This window comes from Mesoplodon bidens, assembly GCF_964165515.1.
Source record: "Mesoplodon bidens genome assembly, chromosome: 5".
NCBI lineage: Eukaryota > Metazoa > Chordata > Mammalia > Artiodactyla > Ziphiidae > Mesoplodon > Mesoplodon bidens.
Window position 1 is genome coordinate 42,444,724 of NC_138161.1, and position 27,376 is coordinate 42,472,099.

The following is a 27,376-nucleotide window of genomic DNA, read 5'->3' on the forward strand; positions in this document are numbered from 1 at the left end:
AAACTGAGATCCAAGAAGTTTTTTCAACTTTTTATCAAGCGATCAAACTTCTACTTATGTCTTCCAACTCCAACTCCACTTTCAACTTCTATTCTTATTCTTTCTGCCATCCTATGATTCATGCCATATAGCTACAAAAAGAAATGCTGCCTTGGAGACAGAGGGGGGCTTTGCTGGGAAAATCTACTGTACCCTATGCCATCTATAATAAACTTGGTCCTTGCTTCTCAGTGATTTATCACAGGGTTTCTTAGGGGTATTCTGCAAGAGATCTTCTTTATCATCTCCACTCTTCCCCAGAATTAATCTTATCCTTTACTCCCTCATTCTACACAGATGATTTTCCCTCTGTGATACTGTGATTTATAATAAGAAATATATATTTGGTCTTGGTCCCAGTTTATGGCACAGAACTCCTAAAACTCTTAGAATTTCCTAAGTGATAATAACAATAATGGGTATTTTGTTATTTATAACAACCCCTTTCAATCACATTTGAGTTTACGTTAATGAAGTGATTTTTGGAAAGCCCCTAAGGATGGTGGCAGGGAAACCAACCATGTGATTAGAAGAACTTTTAGCCACTCCACTCCTCAACCTCCCCTCTGGGTAGGGTGGAGGGGCTGGAGATAGAGTTTAATCATCAGTGGTCAATGACGTAATCAATCATGTCTATGTAATGAAGCCTGCTTAAAAGCTCAAAGGACATGGTTCAGAGAGCTTTGGGGTAGATGCGCTGGTAGGCAACAAGTCTGGAGAAAACATGGAAATTCTGTGCCCAGTACCTTGCCCTATTCATCTCTTCATCTGTCTGTTTCCGAGTTGCATTCTTTTACATAATAAACTGTTAATCTAGTAAGTAAAATATTTTTGTAAGTTCTGTGAGCTGCTCTAGTAAATTAATTGAACATTAATTAAGAGGGGGTCATGGGAACCTCCGATTTATACCTGTTGGGTCAGAAGCACAGATAACAACTTGGACTTGAGATTAGTATCTGAAGGGGGGGTTGGGGAAGTCTTATGGGACTGAGCCCTAACCTGTGGGATCTGATGCTAACTCCATGCAGCTAGTATCAGAATTGAATTAAATCGTTGGACACCCAGCTGGTTTGGCAGAATTGCTTGGTGTGAGGAAAACCCCACATATTTGGTGACCAGAAGTGAAGTATTGCATAGAGAAGACACACAGGAGTGTGCTTTTTCCTCTTACACCCTCCTAACTTATTAAGACCATAAAGTTTAGGAGGGAAAGGAAAATGCTATCTCACTGGCTTTTCTAAATCTTATTCCTCCTGTTTGTACTCACTAACTCCCATTGACTCCTGACTCTAAAGAGTGGGCTGTCAAGAAAATCTCTTCCCCTTCTAGCATCTTAGACATACACTCTCCTGGCTCTTTTCCTTTGCCTTTTCTGTTGCATAGGCTTTTATTCATCTTAGAGGAAGTTACAAATAATTAAATAAAAGCAACAACAATACACACACACTAAATACACACATGTATGCATATTACAAATTGTTTGACTCTTCATGATTTCATCTTATTTTTCTCCTCATTTTCAGTCTAAGATTAGATGTTTTCATAAAGTAATCCTTACTTCTCTCTTTGTTCTCTCATTCATAGTGCAGTCTGGTTTCTGTTCTCACTTTACAGAAGTGCCCTTCTGAGAACCAGTTATAATATCCTGTTTGTGTCTTTTTGTTAAAATGAATACAATTGTTAGGAAGAGTGTGGATTTCATAAGGGCCTGGACCTTGTCTGATGTTCACAGTTGTCGTTCTCAGACTTAGAACAAGGCTTTCTAGCACCTTGTATTCACTCAAAACTTTATTGAATGAATGAGCGATTGATTATTAGAAATGTCCACCATCCGAAAAAGAAAACATTCTCCGTCAAACCACTTTCTCTCCTTATTTTTTTTCTCCCTACCAATGAGACCACCGCTTTCCTCAGTTTACCGCATTCTGACACTTGGAATCATATTTGGTTCATATTCTGCATTTAAGAAGTGCTCACATGCTACTGATTTTTCCTTTGAATTGTTTCAGATCTTCATACTTTTTCTCCACACTTAGTGTTAGATTTTAAGGTTCTTAGTCATAACATTTATAAATAAATGATACCAAGAATTATAATAATCCTCTTTTAATTATGTTGAGATTCCAAAATAAAAAGGAATTGGAACTTAAAAGAATTAGTAAAGTCAAAATATCATACTGCTTAGCAACTTCTTTCCACTGAGATATTTGTAAAAAGGGTTAATGGATCAACAAGTATATTTCAATGCTCTTTTATGTTCATGTAATATATGCTCCAGCCATGCAAGAATTTATGATTGAAGAATAGATTTTTTAAAAATTATACAAATCATATAAACTTGCAGAAGACACTAGGTAATTAAATGAGTTAAGAAGTTGTGGTTGAAGGATTTTAGGGAAACCTTTGGAAAAAAAGAGTTTAGATGTACTTTGAAAAATAGGAATAAATCAGATAGGAGTAAAGAAAAGGAAGTGTATATATATTACAATATTGGAATTGAGTTTCCTGGGTAGTAGGGAGGGTAGGCTGAGAAGAGGAGATGGATCTTGTTAAAGGGTAACAGGAAATCAGGTTGGATATGCAAGCAAGACCAAGCAACTGGTATGTTAGATAGTGGGATATTGGATGGAAATACATATATTGAGTGGAAGAGTAACCTCATTCAATCTGTTTTAAGAAGCTTAATCTTGAAAAGAGCAGGGAACAGTGTCAATAAGTATAATTCTTCACATGTGAATGCCTGAATTATAGTGAAAGAATGACATAATTGGATTTAAATGAGTATTCATATTATCTGCAATTATAATTTTCAAGTCTAAAACAGCATTTAAAATTTTTTGAGCCATACATTCAAACAAACAAAAAAAAGTTTTAGAAATTTTTGGTCTTTTCCTACTTAGATTCTTGATTGCCAGTTAGTTGACAGTGAAGTACCATCAGTCCTAGAATTCTTTTGCCTTGCAGTCTTACAATCAAATAAATAACTTTAGCATGACACTTAGGTAAATGCCACTCTGTTTCTCTCAATTTATAATAGTTGAAAAAGGTGTCCCTCCATTCTCTGGGTCCTGGTATCACTCCAGTATTTCCTTTTTCAACATACCCCTAATCCTTGAAATTTTTGATCCAGGCATGCACATTTTTAATATTATTTTCTAGTTCCATTTAAACGTATTTTTTCCTCTATGAAGATTATCTTGACCCCTATACTTCCCTAGAGTAAATGGACCTGTCCCTCCTCTTTCAATTTACCCTATTGGAGTTCTGCATATATGTGTACAGTTTTTATCATAAAATGTAATTTGTTCACATATATGAAAGGGTTGCAAATAGTACCATAGTACACAATATGTGTATATACCTTAAGCCAGATTTCCTAAAAATTAACATTTTACTACATTCGCTTTATCATACTCTCCCCCATTGCCTTCTCTATATAGATATTATTTATTTTTGAACCACTTGAGTGTAAATTGCAGATATTATGCCCCTTTACTCCTAAATTCTTCAGTGCGAACTTCCTAAAGCAATGTCACTCTCTTACATAACCTCAATACATTTATCAAAATCAGGACATTAGCATTGTCCATATTATGATCTTATCTGCAGATATTAGTCAATTTTTGTCAATTATTCCATGATGTCTCTTTGGCAAAAACAAATGGATGTTCTGTTTACCTTCAGTTTCTATCTATAATATAGTTCTTATCTACAACAATGAATAAATTAACCATTTTCTGTAAATTAAGTCAGATACAAAAATATGAAGGGAAAGGGAATCAACACTTATGGATAGGACTTTCTCAGGGGCTTGATATCTCTCTAAGAGTTTCACAGTTGCTACCCCATTGAAAAATGACCAGTAAACAATATTATTTAAAAAAGAGAGAACTTGACTTAATTTTATTTAGATTTCCTGTTGAAGAACCATCAATTTATGCAAAGAAGGATAGCATCTTGGAGACTTTCTGGTATAAGGAAAACATTCTTAGCCTTGGCTTTAAACAGAATAGCGATATAAGGAAAACATTCTTGGCCTTGGCTTTAAACAGAATAGCCTCTATCATTCACTTAACTTAATGATCAAAGACAAATCTCTTCTTTTCTTCCAGTTAAAAATTGCTATCCATCACATGAGGGATTGAACTGGAAATCCAGTCATAATTTTTCCTGTTTTATATATTTTTTATGATTCTAAGACTGTAGTTTAGAACTTTGTTACTGGTATAATTTTAATCAACCAGTACATCTTTTTGATCTTTAACCACACCTATCAATTTACTTCTTCTAAAGGACTTCTAAAAGCATACCTGCCTATACTTTTGTGACCTGCTATTTCACAGAACAAGGTAACAGCATCTATTAGTAGAAAAAATAGTTTAATATATCTTGAATAAACAATACACACTTTTTTGTTTTGTTTTTTTTTGCGGTACGCGGGCCTCTCATTGTTGTGGCCTCTCCCGTTGCAGAGCGCAGGCTCCGGATGCGCAGGCTCAGCGGCCATGACTCACGGGCCTAGCCGCTCCACGGCATGTGGGATCTTCCCGGACCGGGTCACGAACCCATGTCCCCTGCATCGCCAGCCGGACTCTCAACCACTGCGCCACGAGGGAAGCCCAACAATACACACTTTTTAAAATGAATCTTAAACTATCAGAGCCCTTTGGCTACATTTAGAATCCAGTCTAATTTTTATACATTGGTAAAGCAGATATTTTAAAATCTTCTTCATTCCTTATTCTGCAATAAATTTCCTCTATCTACCTTGTTCTGTTGGGATTTAGAAGCAGCATTTATAGATATGACAGAGGAATGCCTCATGTCAAAGACAGCCAAGCAGGCTTTAGAATTTCTGAAGAAGCAAACGTTTCAAAATAAAACTAGAAAAGGTATACAGCTTGGATCTGCTATTAAGCTACAGATACGTATTGATATAGTCTCCTTAGAAATGTGTGCTGCCATGTAATTATGTACCTTGGAAGTAAACTAGACATCAGAGCATCTACATGCATTCTTTCAGAGCATGAAGGAAGGTGTTTTGTAGCACCAGTGTAATACATCAGAAAGCTAAAATATAATGAAAATCAAACAAAATAGTGGAAGTAAGATTACAGTAAGGCATTCTGATGAATCCTCCCCTTGTTGTTTCACTTGTGTGATTAATAAACCCTAAGAATTGAAGCCTTAACTTTTTATTTCTTTCAACAAAAAAATGAAGTCTGAATCAGGCCCAGAGATTACAAGTGAATATATACATTATAATTTTCTTGGTGCATTTCGCTTGTGTGGTAATTTAGCTTCTTTCTTTCCTATTTGAAATCAAGGCAGAGACCTGTACATCTGGGGATATCGCTCTGCAGTGATGTGTCCTAGTGTGCCTGAAGCCTTCCACATCATTTAACACATTAATGATGCCCTTCAGCCATCACACCCTGTTATGGAGGCATATAACATATCTGCAGCATGAGCAATAAGCTGAACAAAAGCAGAGCCATATATTGTCCTGACAGTTATTCAGAATCTTTATATGAGCTTAAAGCCACAATTGTATGGAAAACCAGAAAATGGAGATAGTTTGGGGGTTTCCAGGATCTATACTGAACTCTCATCCCATTTTCGTTTCTGATCTTTAATATCAATACAATTAAAATGAACATAGCAGACATATGTCTGGAGGATTATGGTTACTCTTTTCCTGCTAACTTCTCCTTTAAAGTGCTCACAAGAACAGAAATACCAACAATCAACTAGAGGAGAAAATATGGTGTTAACTAAAGCACTTAGTATTAAGAAAGTATAGCACAGGGAACTATATTCAGTATCTTGTAATAACTTATAATGGAAAAGAATCTGAAAAAGAATATATGTGTGTGTATATATATATATATATATATATATATTTGTGTATAATTGAGTCACTTTGCTGTACACCTAAAACACTTGTAAATCAACTATACTTCAATTAAAAAATAAAAATTAGAGAGAAATAGCCATTTAATGCTAACTTGTGCCATATTCACTGCATCTTTCCAAGAGCAAAAAATACTTTTTCAATAGAAATCTTTCCTATTCTTATTTTTCCCAAGCAGAAAGTTTTTAGTCTCAAAACACATTAAAGACAATAACTTATCATTTAATATATTCTACCCCTCTAGGATTAAGTTAAATATAGAAGATTCTTAGGGAATAATTGCAATATGTGCAGATAATTGAGAAATTGAATAAATGTGAATATTTAGAAGGAAAAGATGCTCTGATTTTAAAAGCAAAAATCCTACTACCACTAACCAGACTCTTTCATTATAAACTCTTAATTATATTTCAGTATCTCCAAAAATACTGTCTCCCTGTTAATAACTATAATATAGCCCAAAAATCTGACTTTATAATATAGCACCTATCAATATAGCACCATTGTCCAAATTGAAAAAAAAAGCACCTCTTCCTCAAGGGACTTTATTGCCATCTGCTATAAAATTGTTGTGATATGTATTCAAATTAAGAGAATTATGTGTGGCATCCCCATGTGCTAGGGCCCTGAGATTCTATAATATTCACACTAAACCAAAGAATGCTGAGGCCAAAAAATGGGAAGCTCACATTTTCTACCTCATTTCACCAGTAGTAATTGCTGATCTAAATCCTCTTGATATGATTAACACTGCTCTATAGTCTATTACATAAATATGTCATTTAATCCCTACAACAATTTTATGACTGTGAGTGGTTAAATGTCTTGTCCATGATTTCACAACTCCAAAGTTCCTGCTCTTAACTGTTAGGATATTCTTTTTCCTATGATTTTGCATAATTAAGACTGAAAAAATAAATCTGTAAAGATAGTTACCATATTAATGTAATTTGTGACTACCTGGCACACAGATCATATGATTTTTTTTCTTTGAAATCAAAATTTCACATGATTTGAGCAATGTTGATTAAAAAAGAAATCTGAATTGCTTTATTGGGAAGTTATTTACCCAAATCTTTCTTGCCAAAACCAAACAATAAAAACTCTTCTAGCTTTGAAGGGTTACATTTACTATTAGTCAATGTTAATTTAAAAGCATTTATCTTGACAATTTGTTATCATTAAGAATTAACCTCTTATAGCTTTCATTTTCATTCCGGTAGGAAAAAAAATAATTATAACAAACCAACAGAAAGAAAATATGTGTCTTGTCACAATTTTGTCCAAGAAATGGCTTTAAAGTGGAGGCTGGGGCTTCCCTGGTGGCACAGTGGTTGAGAGTCTGCCTGCCGATGCAGGGGACATGGGTTCGTGGCCCGGTCCAGAGGATCCCACATGCCGCGGAGCGGCTGGGCCCGTGAGCCATGGCCGCTGAGCCTGCGCGTCCGGAGCCTGTGCTCCGCAACGGGAGAGGCCGCGGCAGAGAGGCCCGCATACTGCAAATAAAAAAATTTAAAAAAAAAAAGTGGAGGCTGTATGTCAGAGTAGGAAGAGTTCTGGAATGCATATCAACAGAGAGGAATACTCCTCTCTGCTCCCACTCTTTGGTTTCGGCCTCTGAATAGGTCACTTTTATCAGAGCTATTGTTTTATCTCTTTTGTGAAATTAAACACTTGGACTGGATAATTTTTAAGTTTCCTTCCAGTTACATATTCTAGGGAACTAAGTTGATGCAAAATATATCATGTATTCATGGAAAAATAATCCAGTATTTGCTTACAATTGAAACAAATATGATTGCAAAGAAACAATATTTGAAAAGCAGAGTGGTGGGGGCTTCCCTGGTGGTGCAGTGGTTGAGAGTCCGCCTGCCGATGCAGGGGATACGGGTTCGTGCCCTGGTCTGGGAGGATCCCACATGCCGCGGAGCGGCTGGGCCCGTGAGCCATGGCCGCTGAGCCTGCGCGTCCGGAGCCTGTGCTCCGCAACGGGAGGGGCCGCAACGGTGGGAGGCCCGCGTACCATAAAAAAAAAAAAAAAAAAAAGCAGAGTGGTGAAAGACAGTGTGAAAAGTCCAACTGTAAATCCAGGTATTGCCACTTAATAGTGAGGTGACTAGATTTTTTATTTTTAAATTTGGTTTGTTTATGCATTCATTCCCAATTTTCTTTAAAAATGAATTTAAGACAGGGATTAGACTAATCTGGAGTCTTTACATCCTTTTTGACATGGATACAATAATACACACGCGGATTTTTGTGAGGACTAAATAAAATGAGAGAAAGTATATGGAACTAAGGAAGCACTTAAATAAGTTATTGAGCCCTGTCTCAAACATAATCATGCTGATCTTGCTCTATCTGGGAGACATAGAAACTCCTTTTTAAAATTAAAAAATATGAATAAATATTAAAATATATGAAGTCAGGCTCTGAAACACCCTACTTTGATGTGATTGGTTTAGGCTCTAATTGTTTCAAAATTGGAATTCATATGTGATGTAAAACAACTCTCAATATAATAAGCCATTCTTCCTTCATTACATACACAGATGTCTGTATATATCTTGACTTAGTGTTAGCACTGAAGTGCCCATGAGAGTGTCTAATGGAAACATCTGATTGGCAGTTGGTTATATTCAGCTATACTTCTGAGACTTAGGCTAGGATGACACCCAAAGACAGCCATAAAATAAAAAGGATTGGTGAGAATAATAAAGGGATAGTCGTGCAAAGAATGTCTACAAAGATTAAAGAAAAGAGATGGACAGAGATATAAGAAGAAATCAGGTGACAAATGAATATTCTAACAATCATTCAGGATAAAGAGTTAAAATAAACTTTTACCAAGGACCATGTTGTGACATAAAACAAAGATGTTGCAATTACTTAGGAAATGATCACCTTTTACTTTTAATCACTAGAATATTGGTTTTTAAGTACATTTTAGTAAGTTTACTATAGTTCCAAAAAGAGAAAATTTTAAATGCCCCCAAAATAACTATGCTCACTACAGACATATTAAAGAAAAAATGTTGCATATCATGTACTTTTATTTTTTTGGTTCATCATGTTGTTTGAATATAGTTTTGGGGCAGAGTTTGTCCATCTTCATCCATCCATGGAGCATAATTGTGTATATATCCTCTAAGAAGGAGTACACCTAACAGTTATTCATGCAAATTTCCAACATGTCAAGGAAAGAGATTCTCTATTTCTCTTTCATTGAGTAGAGCTTGTTTCATTTTCCTTCTATTAAAATGTTTTCAAAAAGGTTTTTTATACTTGACATTTGAAATACATTGCCTAATATACCATCACCTCCCAGCAAAGGACCTAGGTTTAAAATATAACATGCAGGGCTTCCCTGGTGGCGCAGTGGTTGGGAGTCCGCCTGCCGATGCAGGGGACGCAGGTTCGTACCCCGGTCCGGGAGGATCCCACATGCCGCGGAGCGGCTGGGCCCGTGGGCCATGGCTGCTGGGCCTGTGCATCCGGAGCCTGTGCTCTGCAGCGGGAGAGGCCACAACAGTGAGAGGCCCGCGTACCGCAAAAAAATATATATAACATGCATCTTTCTTGATTTGAATTAATATGGCAGAAGAATTTGGTTTAATTTAAAGTCCTTATTTCTGAAAAGTTTAAAAAATGAATATCATCTATCTTACTTGAAATATGTTTCCATTCTAAGCTATTTTCATAAATTCTTATTATTGCAGATAGAAGATAGATGTCTTTATTAAAGTCCCAATATAAAACAGCTAGAAAAAGAACTAGGTTTTGCAACAACTTATTGTTTTGTGTGTATATATTTGCATTTGTGTTTGTATGTTTATGTGCGTGTATATATATACATATCTCAGGAAGAATATAAAGTTCTAGAAAGAGTAAAGTTCTAGAAAGTGTATGAAACCTAACAGATCTGAGAGAAGAAAGTCCTTTTATTTTCTAAATCATTTGCACTTGAATAGTTTTACTCTTAACTATATTATTTATTAAATAAGGTTTATGTCTACCCAGAGTTGTAGTAAAGACAAGAACAACTGCCTACATAAGCACTCAAGTGCTTGGTCTTTATAAGTGATCAATACTTGGTAGTAATATCATTAATGAACTTTTGGAACATTTAGCAACGAATGTACTTTTGAAGATCAAAATAACTTTTAGCTAACTCCTGGTTTCTTTGGCAATACATAACACACGTAATTACTAGTTGTTTTTTTCTGTTCCCTAAGCAATGACTGAGCACTTATTGTGAGCCACGTATTATGCTGAATGCACAGTGGATAAAATGCTTATTAAGATGTGTCTACTATCTTCAAGGAGCTCTCAGTTTAGTAGGAGATCTTAAACGTTTTAAGAAACCAGCATGAAATTGATTGGTTTGACCAAGAAAAGGCAGGCAAGGCCAATTACCAAGAGACTTCAATAAGCATCAGCAGCTCAGTGAAGCCACCCAATGAAATATTTATCTTGAATTCACAGATAATGCCAAATTATGTATAATAGCTTCATTTTTTTCATTACTAAAGGATGGATTTTAAAGACTATCTTTTTATGATTTTTTTTGTTATGTGATGCCAAAAAAAGCAGCACCCTATCCCAAAGATTTTCACTCAAAGGAGGAAGAAAAATAAATAAAATACTCTAAATTATGTACAAATTAAATGATAGTTGTATGTGTAGTTTAATTGTATCTCAGTTGAATGTGTCTGGTTTGTATAAAGCACCTAGTCAAAATATGTGAAGTGAACAAATATTTAGAGCTGTCCAGTGAAACTCTCCACATCAGTCTGGCTTATTTATCAATCTATCTGTCCCTTCTCCTATCTCTCAATCAAGCTTTTTGTTATTAGTATGGAATGTAGTTTCTATTTAGTTAAATATACAAATTTATAGACAGTTACTACGTAAAGTATATGAAACTAGGAGCAAACCAATATATTGTACACCTCAAGCTTACACAATGTTATATGTCAATTATATCTCAATTTTTAAAAAGTATATGGAACTAAAGAGCACTAAAACATAATGGATAGTAATTATCATAAAAGTAACTCTTCATAACAAGTAATTAAGAAAAATTTTATAAATGTTTATAATAATAATTGTAAGAATAAATTATAATTGCTCTGAGGATATATGGCCAGAATTTAGCACTGATGATGTAATAATATGCCAGGTTTTACCACTCTGTCTGCTAATATTTGTTAAGACATCCATGATTATAAATATTGCCTGTTTGTGAAAGGTAAAAGTTATTGCTCACTCTATTAAGTTAAAAACACTATTGAAATGAGTTTCAAAAGAAGAAATCTATCAGAGGAATTGTATGTAAAGAAATAATCCACCATTTTTTATCCAGGTCAATCTTCATATACACTTTGTTAGGAGATAAGATTTTAACTGTCTTCTTGGGAAGTGCTTAAGGAAATTCTAAAATTCATGTGCATTCCACATGTAATGCTGGTATTTACATAACTATTTGCTGTAATTTTTAGTATACTGAATGAAGTCTTAAAAAGTATTTTATATATATTTTGATGATAAATGTTTCTCTACTATTAGTAGTTATTTCTTATTTAAATGAACTAGTGGGCATTAGATATTGTGTATTTATCTGTGCATATCTTTGGGTTGTTATAATAGCCTAAAGGAACGGTTGAATAGACACAAAATCATATTTATTATTTAAAGTAACAACCAAGTGTGGAGTACCAGGCATTTGTCAAATACAGTATTGGGTATTTTATAGGCAACATTGAACCCTTAAAGCAACCCTGTAATTTGAGCATTATTACCCTTATTAATAGAAAAGGAAACTGTTTTCAAGAGTTTAGTTAACTAGCCCCTCTTTTCTAGCTTATGTGGCTAAAGAGTATTTGAATCCAGGTCTTTTTAATGCAATAGTATTTCCCAATTTTCAGTAAACAGCTGCATGTTTTCAGGAATTTTGCTTCAACCACGTACCACCAGGACTCTCATAGTTTAGCAATGTATCAATACTTAGTTAAATCAAGCCTCATTTGTTACCTAAAATGTATTTGAAAAGAGAACTTTACTCCTGTATACGGAGAGCTAATATCATTTATTAAATATTTGCTTGTCCATATAGCACCTAAGATCCTTTTTCAAACCACCAAGGGTAAACTTGGAAGCCTTTGAGTAATATACTGCTGCCCATCAATACTACAAGCCTGGCAATTATGAATATGGAGTCTGTAACCCACAGGCTTCCCCATTGCAGGTAATGGCAATTCCATCCTTCCAAGTTATCCAGATCAAAGCCATTGAAGTCATACTTGACTCCTCCCACTTACAACTGATCTATCAGCATATTCTATAAATATGCCTTCAAAGTATGACAAGAACCAGACCACTTCTTACCACATCCATTGCTACAACCCTAATTCCTTCATATCCTTCCTAGATTATATAAAATACCTCCTAAATGGATCCCTTCCTTACACCCGTGCCTTCTCTACAAAAATCTCTCGTAACTATACTAATGTTCATTATCATTAATTATTTCATTACATAGATTAATGACATTTATATTTTTTTTCTGAAATATAGCTGGTAGTTTTTCCTAGTTATTTTAAATGTTTTATTCCCTTTCCCTGTTTCCTTTTAAAGGAGATGGGCATTATTTTTTATTTGACCATTGGAAAGATGAAAGAAATAACCTCTTATATGACCAGATAAGTTTATTATTTATTTATTTATTTTTTTGCGGTACGTGGGCCTCTTACTGTTGTGGCCTCTCCCATTGCGGAGCACAGGCTCCGGACGCACAGGCTCAGCGGCCATGGCTCATGGGCCCAGCCGCTCCACGGCATGTGGGATCTTCCCAGACTGGGGCACGAACCCGTGTCCCCTGCATCGGCAGGAGGACTCTCAACCACTGCGCCACCAGGGAAGCCCACCAGATAAGTTTATTATTTTAAAAAAAGTCCAATCAGGAATTGCTGCTCCTAATTGTGTGTTCTTAAATGCTGACTCATGATTTTGATGACTTAATATGTCAATAGCTTGACATTTGGCATTTCTTTCCTCACTTAACTCTCACATGTAAAATATTCACCTACAGCATCTTACCTAGAGTACACGTATGGTTTTGAACCCAAAAGAATATACTGAAACAATAAAAAAGGTGCCATTATTGTTACCCATGGCACAGCCAAGGCCTTCTTGTATCCTCTGTCCTTTGGAATAAAGACTTATGAGTTCCTAATCTATACATTTTGTTAAGATACATTTTTAAAAGAGTGTCATGTATAGCCTAAGATATAAGCTTGAAAGTTGATATGAGTGGTGCTTTGTGACAGAACCACAGATGTTCAGTACATGATATATTTATTTTTTACCCCAGTGGCCCTTATAAAAAGGGCTAGAAGATCGGCTTATAACAAGTCAACTAATGACATGATATAGAGAGGCCCCTGGTTCAGTGGCTGTTATTACAGCTGTGTCCCATTACATATTAGATACCTAGAACATGGTTGCATTCCGAATGGCATTTATCTTTTGAATTTCAAACATTCCTGCCATAAATAAGGATTTTATGCTTTTCAAAAATGTTTCACAGTTTAGTCTAGGGAATACTGAAAGGTTGCTTTTACTTAATGAAATTCCCCCTTTAAGGGTTCCTGAAGCTAAGATGAGCATTTTTTGAGCACTCACCTCTGCAGACCTGTGTCATTTTCCTCTCTGCCAAGTCCTTGCTATTCCCTTAACCTGGAGAGGTGATAATAACTTGAGTTTCACAAAACCAGCAGTGTGGAGACCATATGAGAGTTGGCCTTTGATCATGGTTTAATAATTCTCTTTATTACTTTTTCCAACAAGAGATAGCTGAATCTATCATAGAATGATGACATATCTTAGTGGTACAGGAAAAGCAAGATTTTTATATGTACTTTGTTCCCAAAACAAATACTATGTTTTAAATATATTCTAAGTGAAAGTGTGAAGAGTGAGGACCCCTCCTTCTCCAAGGTCCTGATTATATTGTGAAGGAGCTAGAGATTCCTGCATTTAAAGCATAATAGTATAAAACCTAAAGAACAGTTATGTGAGATGACCCCACTCCAGAAATAATAACCACAATTATTCCTTTCAAAAATAATTATAATGATCCATCTCATCTTTTCAAAGTGGGACTAGCTGCTATTAATCAAGTGTATGTTCCTTTCTTTTTGAGATGTGCATGTCTCCTATCTTGAGGAATGGACCATGTAAGGAAGGAAATTCATTATGTGTGTCCTTGATTCAGGGAGAAACTCCGTCATTTTCCTTTTGTTCTCCAAATAATTGTTGGGATGGTGGGAGATTAGCCAGGATAGTTATTGCTGGTGTAGCAACTGCTGCCTAGGAGCAAGCTCTGTTCCACCTCGATGGAAAGAAAGCAGCTGCCTTTCTACTGCAGTTGGTACAAGGCAGCTGCTTTTATTGTCTATATTTCTTTATAGGGTCTCTCATCCTAGCTGTAGTCACCTGCACACAGCCTACAGGTTTTTTTTTTTTTTTTTTAGTCACGAAGGCTACAACCAGAAAGCTTTATATGACCTCTGTAATGAACAATGCAGAAAGTGGAGTGGAAAGACATTTTCCTGGAACACTGAATAAAGAGTGAACATGCATGTATGTGTGTGGGGTGGGAAGGTGTTGGGAGGAGGGGCAAGGGGAAAGTGCTTGGTATGTGTGATTGAGTGTTTGTGAAAAGCACCAGATTGACAGATGGCAGGATGTACACAACATGGGAGGGATGGCAGCGGAAACTCATCAGCCTTTGTTCTGCAAAGAATCACCACCAGAATATAAACCAAAAATATGCCAAATGTATGAAGTTTTACATTTGTTCACAGTTTAAAGAAAATATTCTCATTCACTGGGATTGTATTTATTAACACAAACTAAAATTTTAGTCTGGTGTCATTTCAGTCTCTGTTTTCCTCCTCAAGTTTTAATAAGAGGATTGATACAAGTCCAAACTGCCGGGAGATTTTAAGATGGTTGGCTGTAGCATCAAATAAAACAGTTCTATCAGTTTATCCTAAATAAAGCTACGTATCTATCTTTGCTTTTTTACATAATTTTTGATCTTAGAAGTATTTTTGGACAGGATTTATTGAATTATATTAGACCCCATATTAGTCAAGTTGACCAAAGAAAGAGAACCAATAGGATGTGTGTCTATCTGTTTATCTATCTATCTATCTTTCTATCTATCTATCTATCTATCTATCTAGAAAGAGAAAGAGAGTGATTTCTTTTATAGAATTGGTTCACATGATTGTGAGGGCTGACAAGTCCACAATCTGCAGGGTAGTCTGGCAGGTTGGAGACCCAGGGAAGAGTTGATATTGCAGCTGAGTCTGAAGGCAATCTGGAGGCAGAATTCCCTCTCTCAAGGGAAATACCTCAGTCTTTTTCAAAGGCCTTAAAGTGATTGAATGAGACCCAGCCACATTATGGAATGCTATCTGCTTTCCTTAAATCTACTGATTTAAATGTTAATCTCATTTGAAAAACACCTTCAGAGTGACTTCTAGACTAGCTACGTTGATACATAAAATTAACCATCATACTCCCCCGTGGCAGTGGTGTGTGTGTGTGTGTGTGTGTGTGTGTGTGTGTGTGTGATTGCTATCTTTCTTTTGAATAAATATCTAGACCATACATTTAAGGGAAATGCCAGGATAAGTTGTTACACAGATAATAATAATCTTTGAATTTCACCCACTGACCATATTGAAATTCTCTTTTGGTTAATTTCAATTCTACTTTGGGTGTCTTTTCTTAGGTTTTCCTTGGAATGCAATACCTAGTGCATGAGATGTTCCCTCCCCCAATCCTATCCCAAATAGGTTGAGTTTCAAGACCTCCTTTGGTTGACCACTTATCAATAGCAATGTAATTTGTAGAAAAGGCACATTATACTGTTTTTTATTGGTAAATATTTTTACATCAACATTTTACTTTTGGAGATCACTTTCTCATGTGCCTCTTTTGGATAGAATTTCAGGGACAGGGTCTGGCTTTATGAGACACACATCTTCTCCTTAGCCTTTGAGGGACATCTCTATGTCCAAGACAGTGTTGTGATTGCCACTAGCACCACTCAGAGGGCTTGTTTGTCATCTTTGGGTAGTGATATCAATGAAAAACCTCAGCTCGGTGATTTTTAAGCATGAAATTGTTTAAAAAATTACTCGGAAGCATTTTCAACACACCAATATGTACCCCCTTCAAGCCAATCTTATAGGCTCAAAGCCTCTGAAATTAAGTGTGGGTATGCCTAGCACTCTAAAGCTGAACCTGATCCGCAAGCACTTGGAAGTTCTTGGAAAGAAACTGTTTTCACAACTGCAAGGCTTCGAACAGATAGAAAATCCACAGCCCTCTCACATTTGTTGTTTCTACTCAGCTTGAGTTTAGATGATGTGCTTGGCCTGAGACCAAGCATGTTGAATTTGTCGAAATAGCATCTTGTTCTCAAAAGACAACACATTTTTCTAGACTTTATGCAAATGTAAAAGATTGTCATTATTTTGTCAATATGTCTTGAATCCATTTAATTCTGAAGAATTTTAATGGAATCAAAATTTGAATTAATTAGTGTTGTTATTGCTTTCTTCTGCATTTCAGTCTTTGCTGCTTTTAAAAAGTTTTCTTTAAATTCATTTCATAAAGTGACCACTTTTTTTTTGTGGGTTTGCGTTTATTGAACTGGCCATGGCCCAGGGGGGTAGGGGTGCCCCTCACTCCTCCTCCCCGTGGGTGAGCACGTAGCTCAGTGCCTTGTGGTCCAGGTTGCCTGCAGCGTCGATGGTGGAGAACTGGAGCATCTGGTCAAATAGTCCTTGTTGATGCTGCCTTTGCCGTCAGAGTCCAGCATCTTGAATGCGTTGAGGATGGTCTCCTCGGCATCCGTGCTGCTCAGCTTCTCCCCAAACATGTTCAGGAACATGGTGAAGTTGATGGGTCCCGAGGCCTCCCTGAGCATGGCGTCCAGCTCCTCGTCCTTGACGTTGGTTTTGCCCAGGGAGGCGTAGGTGTCCTTCAGGTCCTCCTTGTCAATGAAGCCATCTCGGTTCTGATCTGACTGCACTTTTATAACAATAAAATCTTTTATCTATTCAATTTAATCCCCAAAGTATTTATTGAGTACTATAATGTAACTAACACTGTGATATGTATTAGGGGCATACAATGATAATTAATACATGCTTGCAGTCTTCAAGAAATTTATAATTACTTTGACACTTAATCAAATAAATATAATTTGTTCAATCAAAATGCATCAGGATAAAAAAAGGGATGATCATTTCCAGTTTGGGAATTGAGGAAGATTTTATTGAAGAGGTAAGGTTTGAGGTGGACAATCGAAAGATAGATAAGGACTTAATAGGTGCAACAGGGAGCAAAAACTTTAAGGACTGAGAAAGAAAGCAGAGAGGCTGGAGAGGTAATTGTCTCTTCAGGCAAGTACAGTCAGCTTAAGTGTAGGAGAGGAGAAGGCTGAGTGGGGGGTGGAAATGTGGTTTGAGGTCTGCACTATTCCAGGGGGATTCAGTTTGACTGAAACAGACACACACTCACTCACCTGCATTTCCAGACATATTTAAACAAAGATACAGAATTTAAGTGAAGTAGCAACATAGATGGACCTGGAGATTATTACACTAGGTGAAGTCAGACAAAAACAGATATCATATGATATCGCTTATAGGTGGACTCTGAAAAAAAAGATGCAAATAAAATTCTTTACAAAACAGAAATAGACCCACAGACATAGAAAAGAAACTTATGGTTACCAAAGGAGAACGCGGAGGGATAAATTAGGAAGAGGATATTAACATATACACACTACTATATATAAAACAGATAATCAACAAGGACCTACTGTGTAGTACAGGGAGCTATACTCATATTTTGTAATAACCGATAAGAGAAAAGAATCTGAAAAAGAACATACATATATATGAACATATATCTATATATATAAAAGAATCACTGTGCTGAAAAAGAACATATAAAACTGAATCACTGTGCTGTACACCTGAAACTAACACAAAATTGTAAATCTACTATACTTCAATTTTAAAAAAGTGATGTAAAGGAGCCATAGACACAAGAGCAAAGACACCATATCTTGGCTCAGCTTTACTCCTGGTCTTCTAGAATCCTGATAGGGTAACAGCCTTAGGTGACTGTGTAGCAAAGGTCCTGCCAGACTTGGAAACGCACACTAATCTTGCTGTACCCCTGCTTTTTAATACTCAGTTCTGTATTTTGCATTCTGGAGAAAAGCACCAAAAATTGTGCTCTTCAGTTTAGGGGAATATTTACAAATATTGAACCCCTTTTGGTTCCTGAACCAGTTCAGCAACAAGACCAATAGACAGAGGGAAATGGGGGCCAAAGCGAAGACAGTCTTCCAGTGTCTTTGAACAGTATCTTCGCTTCCTTCTTTCTTTGGCGTAGAAGGCCCATCTCCCTGAGGATCCTGCCGTGCAACTTCTTGCATGTCAAGCATGCATGGGAATTTTTCTCCATCTTATATGTAGTGGCACTCGTGTATGTTATAGATGGTTTGGGACGGGGTGGAGAGAAAGGCAGGTAGATTTAATGGAGGAGAATGTTATGATCTGACCTTTGATTTAGGGAAAGAAAGAAAGTTGCAAGGGACAGCAAGTAACAAACTAACAATAACCCAAAAGAGAGGTAGCAAGGTCTAAACTAAATTTAAGAAAAGGAGGAAGATGACCTTTTAAGAGATTAAAACCAGAATGTATGAATTGAGCAGGTGTGAATTAAAGAGCAATGGTGAGTTGCAGCTCACTCAAACGTGAAAATAATCTAAATAATTGTGGCGATAAAGCATGGTGAAGCCTTTGATCAAGATCGGAAAGAGGAAAAACATGATAAGAGCATCTTAGAATTGATGGAATAAGGCAACATATAGGTTGTTCATCCAAATGGTCATACAACTTTAAGCGGTTGCCTATTAAAGTCTGATTCTTGGGAAGGAACTTAAATATGAGTCGTATATTTGGAACTCATGAGAGTTGAAAAGGAGTCAATATAGAGTATAGAATTTTTTGTTAAAATATAGGCCCAAAGATAAGATCTTGGGAACTGCAGCAAATAGCTTTGAGCATAAGCAAAAGGGCCAGCTTTGGAATCCAAGCTCAGACTTTAGGAAATAATCATATGCAACTGTAACTTATGAAATCTTATTCTCTTTCCTCCACCACCTCTTTTAATCCTCCTCAAAAAATATAAGCTTTCTGAAGGCAGGGAGTTTTTGCCCACTTGTGTTCATTGGTGCATTGTTGATGTATTTCCTCGGAGCTTGAAATGTAGTGGGTGTTTAATAAATGTCTAGCAAATGGCTCTATAGTCAGTTATGCCCTGTTGATTCCACCAGAACAACTCTCTCCTTATTTCTATGACATCCTTTCTGTCTTCACTGATATTTCTAACTTCAGGTTCTCATCATTTTTCATCTGGAGTATTACAGTAACCACTAGTCTGGAGTTGCTCTTCTACCTCATTTGTTTTATAAAGCATCTTCAATCCGAGTGCTTATCTGTGGCTTACAAAGTTCCCCATGACCTGCTCCATGCCTACTTGCCATTTAATAACTTTCCAGTTTATGCTCTATGAATACAATATCTTATCATCTTCATAAACTCTCTACAATTTCATGCCATTTCAAACATGTTAACTATTTCCACTTACAGGAAATTCTGTTTTCCTTCTTCACCCAATGCTGTAACTCCTCAAAAGCAGGCACTGGGTCTTATCCATGTTTGCTGAACTGTAATGAAATCATGGCAGGATTAATCGTATTGAATACCATTTTGATCATGTTGCTTACTTGTTCTAAAAGCTTTAATGGCTCCCCATAATAGAGGAAAAAAAGTCAAACTTCTTAGCCTGGAAATTAAGACCTTTCACATGTAGGCTTCACGTAAATCTCCAACCATAATCAAAAACAAATTTAACTCTTTCTTATTCTCCAGGAAGTTTTGCAGATTTGGTGACCTTCACCTAAAATACACTAATTCAATATTTATGTAGCCAAATGTCTTCCATCCTGCAAAGCCCAGATTAAATGCCAGCTCCTCCATTAATTTTCTCTAATTCTTCTCAGCTAGCAGTAATTGTGCTTTCATCTGAACTCCCATAGCACTACATTATCAGTTATCTGCATCTCTTATGGTGCTCTTCTATTCTAATTTACATTAGACTGACATTTTATATGCATTTAATTTTTCCTACTGTACTCTAAGTTCCTCAAGGGCATGATCCAGGCACGGCTCACATTTGTCTCTTTCATAGTGGCTAGATTCATCCTCATCCAAATTGGTACTTTTAGATACTTTTTAAGTGAAAGAGATACAAGAAGAAGGGAGGGATGAGCAAAGGATTTAAATACCAGAGGTTTCACAGAAGTAGATCAGAATACACAAGCTACTATTGTTGGTAGTGGGGGATGTACCCGACCACTTGAGACAATTTAGAGTGAAATTTGGAGACAGAATTTGGATTGCAAACGTTAAAGTACATACCATGTGGCAGGCACTATGCTAATTGTGTTCTGTGTATTATTTAATTCAATCTTCATTAGGAAAAAACCCCTATAAAATAGAAACTCTTATTTTCCCAGGTTTTTGGTTGTTTGTTTGTTTGTTTTTTGCGGTACGCGGGCCTCTCCCGTTGCAGAGCACAGGCTCCGGACGCGCAGGCTCAGAGGCCATGGCTCGTGGGCCCAGCCGCTCTGCGGCATGTGGGATCCTCCCGGACTGGGGCACGAACCCGTGTCCCCTGCCTCGGCAGGTGGACTCCCAACCACTGCGCCACCAGGGAACCCCCCAGTTTTTTAGTGGAGGAAACTGAGAAAAGCACATTAAGCAACATACTTAAGTTCACACAGATGTTGCTGAATCATGATTTGAACTCAAGTAATCTGACAGCAGTGTCTGCATTCTTAACCACCACTTTCCCCTCTACTGAAGCATGCCACTGAAGGGAAGAAGAATATGGTTTAGCAATGTAATGGCAAGGTCAGCAGGGCTTTTGAGGATTCAAGCAATTGTAAGAAGGAATGGAATCAATGGCAGGTATTAGTCATGAAATGAAGTAGGTAAAACCTGTTTCTCTCAACATGAGGAGGAAAGAAGAAGAGAGAGGTGAATCTAGAAAGTCACTTTGCCTGAAACAGGTCATGAACTGAATTGGTTCGGGATTAAGAAGTTGCTAAATCACAGAATAAAAATGTGATGTGCCCTTTCAAACTGATACCACTGCTGTTCATCTCCTTTGTGTATCTAGACAAAACCTCTGCAACTCACTAAGTGGGTATAAAGTAAGAAAATAACAGAACTACCAAGGAATTAAGTAAGCCAGTATGGAAATTTTATTACATCTGCTCTTGAACTGTATGAAAATAAATGTTTCAAGGTAGTCAGTTCTCTGTAAAATCAGTTTTTGTGCAGGTACAGCTCTGTTCTGAAAAAAACATTCATGATAGTTGTTCACATATTTTTTTATTCCAGTGATATTTTTGTTGTTGTTACTTGTTTTTGGCTAATGATTTTAAGACATTGTGATCTGTACTATGGCCACAATTGTCATAGCCTCCGACTTATGCACATTTAAACAAAATTTCTTCTATCTGTTCTCATGTCTTTAAGTTTTCCTGGAAGATTAGCTTCCTTAATTATTTAATGAAGAGGACCTTAATTAACTTTCTCTTCTTGTACTCATTGTACAGGAATCTTATTTTCCTAGGCCCACTTCTACCCGCTAAACTGAGAAACAGTTCATAAGTTAAGAGGAAGTGTGAGCTGGTAACTTATCAAGGAGATGTGTGGAGTTTCCCTAAATACTGTCAGCCAGTATCTTCTCTAGTTCAGTAATCTACAGCTATGCAGTCTGACACATTCAGAATTTTTAGGGGAAATCTGTGATGGGCAGAATTTGTTCTAGTCTATGTTCTTGTATTTAGTTTATTGTAAAAAGTGCAGTGATATGAAAGGAAAAAAAGAAGACTGAAATTAACAAGTAGCAAAATTTCAAGACTGGGAAAGAAATGTCTTTTGTGAAAACTTTTTATATCCTGGACAACCTTAATTACCTATGTTGAAGAGAAGCAGTGTTTAAATAATTCAACGTTTGAAGAGTTACTAGAATGTGTCTGGTAGTGGGCTTTAGTATCACCTTCACTGTTTCTACAGCACAATTCTCTATGATTCACTTTTAGCCAGGGAAGTTATCTAAAAGCTTTGTTCAATTCTAAAAATGTAAAACCATGGTGGTGTGGAGAGATAGGAAAGAAAATGTTACCACAAGTTTCTGCATAATTAATAATCAATCTGTTCTGAAAGATTTAAATCAAATTGGGATTGACTTTTGCCCACCTTAAAACCAAAGATCTATCCATCTGAAGTTTTTGGATCAGTCAGCTCCAGCAGACTCTGCAAATAAGAAGACAGGGTGTATCAATAGAAGTTCCTAAGACAACTCATAACTTCACTAGTCATGACCTAGAACTTGAAGAGGCCTGATATACAAATTTGGTCCTGAATGGCTCTATACTATGATGGAGCATGTTGACTTATTTCTGGCAGTCCCCCTGTCACCCTCATGCTTAGGCTCAAGCTTCTGTATTCCAAGATATTTTTTTAAAAAGAAAAAAAAAAGCCCAAACTATACAACAGCTTTTATTCATATCTAACACAGACTTTTTATTTCTTCTAATTACAAAGAGCTGATCCATTGGCATATATGCCACTTCCAGGAATGCTCTTAACCACTTCATCAGACTTGGCACTGTCTAGATGTTGGTTTTGAGTGCCAACCTACAAAAGAGAAGGAAAATCACAAAAGAGAAAATTAACAAGTGTGCACAGTTCCAAAATTTGTTCTACAAATGTGTTTTAAATCAAATGAATCATCCTTTGGCACAAGCTATTCACTTTATAGTCATTCATTTGAAAGGCTTAGTCTCTGTCTCCTGAAGACTGTGGTAAGCATTATTACTGATGAATGAGACAGTTACCTTAAATCATAAATAAAACAAATAGAATAATTTAACATTTGACTCTAAGAAGAAGGTATGTTATCTCCCTTTGCACTGGCAATATATTTTAAAGAGAAGTATTCAGAAAATCAGTTTGAACCACAAAAGGATCAAGGATGTGTCTGCATAGAACTGCTGCAAGAAAAAGTAATTTGATCCAACAAATGCATCTTGATTAAGAAAATATGTGGTACTCCAAAATATTTTATCACTTTGCTTTTCTAGTCTTTTCACTACATAAAAGTGGTTTCAATTCTTATTCTTGTAACTTTCTAATTTGATTAAAGGTCTCTGGCACTAAATAGAATTTATGTTGAGTACTATTTATATTTATTCTTGAAATCAACTTTTTAAATTAATGTCAAGTCTTTGGAAGGTTAAAGACTTACAAAGGTAAATAGTATTAACCCTCTAAGAGATAAATCGGGCTTTTCTTTTTGTCCATCTCATTTAATCTTTACTTTTAAAGAAATTTTGTGGCTCATTTATAACTTCTTCAAGACTATTTTTTAAATTGGCTCCTTAGACAAGATAAAAACTTAACAAATGTGTGTAGTATTTTCTCCATTGTATGTAGATATCTGTAAGTAAGTTTTGTATTTCTACATCTCTGCCTAACATCTGTCTTACCTTACAAAACAAAACTTTGGGAGTAGTAATTGTAAAATGGCAGTGTTATTTCAGAATGTTCTTATAGCAGCAAGTGGGAACTGAGGAAGTAAGAACAAAAAAGATTTCTGTGTGAGCCCACTTGTCTCAATTCCTATGTGACAGGTGTCTCTTCTGGTGAAGCCTGCTAGACAGTGGGATACCCAGGACATCATCACCCTGCTATGAATGAGTGTCTCCCAGAGGGGACTTACTTATCTGCCTCTTTCTCTGATTCCTACTGGACTCTAATTTTCACTCACCATGTGAATTGACAGGAAAGATTTATTCAGAGATATATTTTACCTCACTTTCAATCCAAGTACACGCTTCTGTTTGTGGGCTTCTGTAACATGTTACCCCAACATAAAACTAAACTGAGTTCTGTAAGGCTTTGAGAGGTGTAGGATGGAGAAGGTGTCATTCCTTGGTTTTATTCATCCTGGATTCAAGAATGTAACTCTAAGATGAGATAGTCATTCAGTGCAATTATTATGATATGTGTATCTTATATAGTACTATATATAATAAATGTCAGTATCTATTAAGACAGCAAAAAGATTTTTTTAAAATTAGTTTCCAAAATAAAAGGTAAAATATATACAGTTATACATACTATACACACACACACACACACACATGCACACACATTTAGTTAAATATAAGATGTTCAGCAAGGTATTTTTCAGTTGCTTGGAAACTGGCAAATAAAATCACAAAATAGGACAAAAATTCATAATCAAATACCACAATCAATACCACAATCAAAAAGAACTGCAAACAGTTGGGACCAGATTTCTTGAAGGTCTTTTAAATGGCTCAAAATGGGTCCCTGCAATGTTGAGACCTACAGAGTCCTCTGAAAAAGTCACGAGTGCCTGTAGGAAGCCAGCACACAATTCCAATGTCTGGTATCAGCCAAGAAAACAGTGGACTCAATAAATACAGTGCAATTGTGTGCACAGTGAGTATAAACTTTATCATTTTTCCACAGTCTCTACACAGTGCCCCCAACATCAGAAGAGAGAAAGAAGGAATAAAAGTGATAAGTTTTTTCTCTCTCACCCAGGATATTGATGTTTTATAATGGTGTACATTGGGCATTAATAACTGAAAGTTAACAGGAAGCTATGAGGTATTCTAGCAATGTTATCAAAGAACAGGAAATCAAGTTTCAGCAGATCAGAGGAGCTCTGTTCTCTGTATTCCATTTAAAAAAATGTCATGGGTCTGGTGTGCATTGGGATGCCTACTTCCTGTTTGAGGGTCCATTGTCATGATGCATCTTGGTATTTTCCTATGAATATCCAAGAATGGCTAAATAACAAAACACCTCTGCTTTTTTAACTTGGGAATCCTATATTCTGAGCATAGAAGGACAAGATTAAAAACACACACACACACACAACAAAACAAAAAAACTAACCATTTGGTCCAAAAGAGTCACCTCTACCTAGAGTAGATAGAAAAGTAGAGGTCTAATTGAACAAAAATGATGCCATTAAAGTTCTATGTAACACCACAAACCATCGTTTTATCCCACTGTAGCAACTGTAGTCCTCTTACTCAAGTAATTTCTAATATCTGTGTTATAACTTCCAACTCTCAGGAGTGAGTTTGAGGCATTGATGGTGTATGTATATGTGTGTGTGTATGTTAGCTCTGGGTAACCGCACCTGTTATATCTGTTTGTGTGTCTGTGTTTGCTTTCCCTAAACAAAGACCCAGTGGATACCAAGACTTTCTAATGACAGTATTTGCTATTAACTAGAATAGAAACAAACTGTGTAAATGTCTTGAAAATCTGAATAGAGTTCAAGATGGTCTCAGCTCTCATCAATATTCTGAGTATCTTCAGAGACCCAAGGTGTCTTAGTTTGTCTTCTTCTAGAAGCCTTAGTTTGTCTTCTTCTACAGGTAGGGGAGTATGAAAATAAAACAGGGAAAGGAAGGCAAGCTATGAAGGGTCAGGTATTGGTCAAGTTACCCTGTCGAAGACTGGAATTTAATTCTGCTGCTGAACAGTGAGAGTCAGTGTAGAACATTTGCTTCAGAGTTATGCCATTCAACAGAAGATAAGGCATCTAGGTATAAATACCCAAGCTTTATCTGTTCTTGACTGAGGCTGTCCCAAGGATGAGAACTAATTGAAGGAGTATTAATTCTTAGCACTTCCAGCCTGAAGTGCTTGGGCAGAGCTGACTCCGATGGCCAAAGAAAGCCCTCAGTCAAATGGAGTGAAATTCTGGCAGCTTGAAATAGGAAAGTTACCCTACAATAGTAAATTCCAAAGGGATACTGTTGGGACACCAAGAAAATATGCTTCTTAGGTATTGAATGGTTTGGAGTACTTCAGATCAGCTAGCCTTTAACTGAGATGATAGGTTCCATATGCATATAGGGGAACAGAAGGTATCAGATAGTAATTTGTAAAGAAAACCAATTCTAGTGATGAGAATGTTTTCCATCTCCATAAAGGTTGGCTCCACCTCCACCTTTTACATTGCTTTAACCACTGTATACTGCTTTAACCATTCCATCATACCTGACAGGTGATAGAAACACAGCCTGTCTGGAATGAAATCATTTTATGATATTTAATGATTTTTACTAAAGTATTAATTAAATATATGCAAAAAAAGGAACATGTAAAATAGTATTTATTACATTATTCATTTAGGAAGGACCTTAGAACCATGATAAGGAGAGCTGTAAGGCTAACTAAGATTGTTGCTTTATTAAATGATATATAAAATTCTGCTGTCTCAAGTGTCTTTCTAGAGGAATGACTTGAATATTTCTTTAGTCTTATTCCAGTAGAGAAAGAGAAAAGAGTATGGGATTAAATACTAGTCACTACTTCTTTTAAAAAATGTACTTTTATAGAAGATAAATTTTATCTTCTATAAAATTTAAATAGAAATTATCGCATTGCTTATATTACAAAGTGTAACTGGAAAGTATGAATGGTAAAATTGAAATGAGAGAAGTTTGTGAAAATGAATGTGCATACCACAATTTGCTAATGTTTTAATTGAGTGTCTTAATATTTTTAATTCTAGTTTTCCTTTGTTTTTGGAAATCAGAAAAATTCCCATGTTTTAAGATTGCTGTTAGAATTAAATACAATAATGTGTGAATCTAATATATAAAAGTATCAGTAATTGAGCTTTACATAGGGTACGTGTACATGTATATACACATATATATGCTAGTAGGTATATTATATATTGAGTGTACATATAAATAAGTCTTTTTGTGTTTGATTTTTTAAAACTAGTACATTCAGGTTTTACATTTCATCAGTTTTCTTCCATTCCATATCAACTATGGGTATATAGTTTTCTCACTGGTTTTGGATCTGATGATTCATATGATTTAAATAATTTGTGTTCAAATTTCATAAAATATTTGTATCCATCAGTTTTTTGTGGTTTTATGCTCATATTTAATAATACAAACATAGTCTCCTCTATATTGCATGTTTTCCACTGATATTTGGGTTAAAATGTGTTGCTTTAAGATTTCACAGTTACCAATAAAGTTGACATTAAGTATTCAGTTGCTAGTTTTTGCAGCAGCCACTCTTGGGATAGTTTGTCATCAATGTGATTCGTCATTTCCTTACTTGAACATTGCTAGTTAGCAATTTGTAGTTCATAGAGCCTTTTAATTTGTCT

At 36.0% G+C, this 27,376-nt stretch overlaps 1 protein-coding gene and 1 pseudogene across 3 annotated transcripts in view; one reads left to right on the forward strand and one right to left on the reverse strand.

Moving 5' to 3' along the window:
• Positions 1 to 27,376, forward strand: part of EPHA3 (EPH receptor A3) — a gene marked incomplete at both ends in the record, with an annotated part of 372,586 nt that overhangs the window by 249,786 nt on the left and 95,424 nt on the right. The window lies entirely within an intron of this gene.
• Positions 16,717 to 27,316, reverse strand: LOC308617507 (myosin light chain 5-like; annotated as a pseudogene). The gene is made up of 3 exons: positions 27,233 to 27,316; positions 22,731 to 22,827; positions 16,717 to 17,065 (listed from the first exon to the last, which is right to left on the reverse strand). The product of its transcript is annotated as a myosin light chain 5-like (transcript).